At 36.2% G+C, this 4,457-nt stretch overlaps 1 long non-coding RNA gene across 1 annotated transcript; it reads right to left on the bottom strand.

Annotated features, from left to right (window-relative positions):
• Nucleotides 1-986: 986 nt before the first annotated feature.
• On the bottom strand, nucleotides 987-2,504 carry LOC135778938 (uncharacterized). Its single transcript, XR_010544660.2, has 5 exons — nucleotides 2,261-2,504; nucleotides 1,651-1,744; nucleotides 1,418-1,552; nucleotides 1,234-1,335; nucleotides 987-1,123 (listed from the first exon to the last, which is right to left on the bottom strand). It is a non-coding gene; the product is annotated as an uncharacterized lncRNA (long non-coding RNA).
• Nucleotides 2,505-4,457: the final 1,953 nt, after the last annotated feature.

Below are 4,457 nucleotides of genomic sequence, written 5' to 3'. Positions count from 1 at the left end.
AACGAAGACGAAAATGTGTTGCAAAGACATCCAAAAGGTAATTATAACGTACTACATTACTTTGCAAACTATATGGAAACACCAAATGTAGCACATAGAAGGTTTTATTTGAAATGATTATAAAACTATTTCACTTATTAACATTATTTTACTATAGTAAACTTTATTATAAAAGACCGCTTACATACTATATTACTGTGCAAACTATATGGAAACACCAAATGTAGCACATAGAAAGTATTTGTTGAAATGATTATAAAACTATTTCACTTATTAACATTATTTTACTATAGTAAACTTTATTATAAAAGACCGCTTACATACTATATCACTGTGCAAACTATATGGAAACACCAAATGTAGCACAAAGAAAGTATTAATTGAAATGAATGTTCTACATTATTTCACTATGGTAAAGTTTATTATGAAAAACTGCTTACTTATAAGTGCTATGTTTTTACTTATTAGGTTTTAAGGAGAATGCAACATGTTCCAGGGCCTCTTACCTGCGTGATTCATCATCCAGGTTTTGCACAAATTGTCTAAATCCCTACACACAGAACATTTATTGTACCGACTATAAGCCTTTGAGGTGCAGGACTAGAGTAAGTTTTATTACATTTTTAAACCAATAACACTAAAGTATCATTATAGTAACAAAGTACCCAAAAGAACAAAAGATGCAACTTTAAAGAAAATATAATAGTCAGTCAAAAGTTTTTTTTATTTATTACAAATATATATTTAAATGTTAAACAATATACAAATAAACATACTTTAGTAACCATATTGTGCTCTTGTTTCAAAAATTGTTCAATTCATTTCTTACAGCTATCTATTCAGATAAATGGCATATCAAAGCTTTGTCAGCTGGTGCTATCTAAGATGACACTTTAGGGTTATCATCCTGTCGTGTGTTGTTCTCCAGATACGCTTGGAGCTTCCTGATCAGATCGGTCACAATTTTGGCTTTCGACGACCCCTGCACTGAAGATGGCATGCAATCACGTCCTCCTTTGAAGGTCTCTCAAACTGTGATGCCAGGTCCATTGGAATCGGGGTTTCCTTCAGCTTATCTTCAAATACCTCATCAAACACAAGCCTGATCACATCCTCCACATAACTGTAGAAATATTGCAGTCAATAAATCTTTTGTTTTGATAATTTATTTCCCTGCTTCATACATTAAGTTTTTAATTATGAATGTATTTGAAATAAAACATTACTGCTTACGGTATGTCATTTGTGTTTTGGGAACATAGCCTTGTACTTTCCCTCTCCTGCTTTTGTTACGGCTTGGTGACATTGTAATGGATGGCTGCAAGGTACAAATACCTGTAAAATATAAACAAGCAATTAATTTATTGTAAAAGTAAATACTACTTTATTTAACACAGTTACTAAAATACTTAAATACCTGCACAGCATTCCAATAAATGAGAAAATCATTTTTTTTTTTGCTGCAAATCTGAAATCTCAGGCTACGGACGGCAAAGGCATCCACTGATGATGGTGATGGAAACATTGTGAAACGATGCTACTGCCTGGGTTCCTATTATTATGCAGAGAAAAAAAACTTTGTCATCATCAGTTATACATTTAAGACTGGTAGTGGTTTCACTAGGTAAATACATAATATGTGTTAAACACCTTTGCTCCTCATATGCCAGTCTGACTCCTTGTACTGTGTGTAATGATGTTGCATGTTTGCATACAGTGTAGAAGGATATGTACAGCTGCGAATCTAGGATATAGACAAATAAAACAAACATGTATTCAGTCAAAAAGACATATTATAACAATAGAGTACAACGACTATTCATTAAAACGTAAATGTATTACATATTACATGGCCCAACATTAGCAACACACATTACGTGTTTACTTCGTTTCAAAATCTAAGAAAGCTTCAAGTAAATACAACAGTAAAATACATATAACTTTAAACAAATCATCTGTACTTTTCTCAATTCATGAGAACAAATTTTACCGGTAACAGTTTAGCTGGCATTTGTATTTGTATTTATCTTAGCAACTTAGCAAGTTTGTAAACATGTCTAAACCAACATCGATAAAAAAAACGAAAGCCTGCATAATTCAACATACACGTGTGTAAATATGGTACGTTGTTTATGAAATACAGTATTACAACACAAAACAATTAGCTTGCAAGCTTAGCTCTACACGCACATTATGTTAATCTCCGGTTACCGGTTACGTAATGTACAGTAAAAGGCAAATAATAAACATGAATACTTACAGTCTGTGATCCAGAAGTGCACAGTAATCCAACTTTCAAGAGGAGACGTCGCGCAAATCCAGCTTCGGTTCATGAGAAGCAGTTATTGTGAAAACTCCGTGAACAACTTCTGACTGGATTTTTCCGGAACCGTATTAAACATGATGTCCTCTGTGGAAGTCCATAAAGTGCTATTTTGCCCTCGCATCTAAAGAGACAGCGTCTACTCGAGAGATTTAATCGCTTAAACAATGAAACAAGAGTTTGCAAAGCAGGGACTCCCAACCTCCGCCATTTTAGCTCTCTTCTGACTCGGCGCTCCCCACCCCACCCTCGTCTTTGAGGGCGTACCCAAGCAAAGCAGAGAGGGCTGAACTATGATAATGTTGGTCTTATCTACGTCACTAATCCCAGGAAGTAAACTGTTGCCTACAATCCGAGTGTTTTTTTGTAGTCCTCCAACGTTAGAGACGATAACTCGCGTCATCGTTTTCTTTGAGGTATGTACTTTTTGAATAACGTTAGCATGTACTAATGCACACTTACACACAAAAGGATGTTTAAAAACGTGTATCCCATAATAGGTGCTCTTTAAGACAGATTTGAGTAAAGAAATCACATTCTTGTGCTGTAATCACTACAAAATGTCCCCATGCACTCTGAAGTTATCATTTGGTCAGGACTTGTCACATGTTCACCACTCGATTGCAGTCGCTATTCGATTGCGGTTCCCACTCGATTGTGGTTCCCGTTCGATTTCGGTTGCCACTCGATTGCGGTCGGCAGTTGAATTTCGCCGTCACTTGATTAAGGTGGGCACTCGATTTCGATCGCCACTCAACTGCGTTCGCCAGTCGATTTTGAACTCCACTCGATTTCGATGCCACTCGATTGCGGTCGCCACTCCATTTCTATCGCTACTCCATTTAGGTCGCCACTCGATTGAGGTCACCACTCGATTTCGGACGCTACTCGCTTTCTGTCGCCACTCGATTGCGGTCGGCACTCAATTTTGGCCGGCACTCGATTACATCGATACATCCTTCGTAGTGTACTACAAAGCCAAAATACCTTAAGATTTTTTTTTTCACTTTGTAGTTTACAAATGTTACTTGTTTTGACAAAATAATGCACACTACAAATTGTGCATGCTTCATAGTTTGCACACTACAAAGTGTGCATCCTTCATAGTGTGCACACTACAAAGTGTACATCCTTCGTAGGGTGCACACTACAAAGGGTGCATCCTTCATAGTGTGCATTCAGGATGCCTACAAAAAGCCAAAATATCTTCAGATTTATATTTTTTTATTTAAAAAAATTCACTTTGTAGTGTGAACACTACAAAGGGTACATCCTTCATAGTGTACTACAAAGCCAAAATACCTTAAGATTTTTTTTATTCACTTTGTAGTTTCCAAATGTTACTTGTCTTGCCAAAATAAAGCACACTACAAATTGTGCATGCTTCATAGTGTGCACACTACAGAGTGTGCATCCTTCGTAGTGTGCACACTACAAAGTGTACATCCTTCGTAGGGTGCACACTACAAAGGGTGCATCCTTCATAGTGTGCATTCAGGATGCCTACTAAAAAGCCAAAATATCTTCAGATTTATTGTTTTTATTTAAAAAAAATACAATTTGTAGTGTGAACACTACAAAGGGTACATCCTTTGTAGTGTCTTACAAAGCCAAAATACCTGAAGAATTTTTTTTAATTCACTTTGTAGTTTCCAAATGTTACTTGTTTTGACAAAATAATGCACACTACAAATTGTGCATGCTTCATAGTGTGCACACTACAAAGTTTGCATCCTTCGTAGTGTGCACAATACAAAGGGTGCATCCTTCATAGTGTGCATTCAGGATGCCTACTAAAAAGCCAAAATATCTTCAGATTTATTGTTTTTATTTAAAAAAATTAACTTCGTAGTGTGAACTACAAAGGGTACATCCTTCGTAGTGTACTACAAAGCCAAAATACCTTAAGATTTTTTTTATTCACTTTGTAGTTTCCAAATGTTACTTGTTTTGCCAAAATAATGCACACTACAAAGTGTGCATCCTTCGTAGTGTGCACACTACAGAGTGTGCATCCTTCGTAGTGTGCACAATACAAAGTGTACATCATTCGTAGGGTGCACACTACAAAGGGTGCATCCTTCATAGTGTGCATTCAGGATGCCTACTTAAAAGCCAAAATATCTTCAGATTT

The sequence above is a fragment of the Paramisgurnus dabryanus genome, chromosome 2 (assembly GCF_030506205.2).
Source record: "Paramisgurnus dabryanus chromosome 2, PD_genome_1.1, whole genome shotgun sequence".
In the NCBI taxonomy this organism is placed as follows: Eukaryota; Metazoa; Chordata; class Actinopteri; order Cypriniformes; family Cobitidae; genus Paramisgurnus; species Paramisgurnus dabryanus.
The sequence above is the reverse complement of the archived record's forward strand: the minus strand, read 5'-3'. Positions and strand labels throughout refer to the sequence as shown.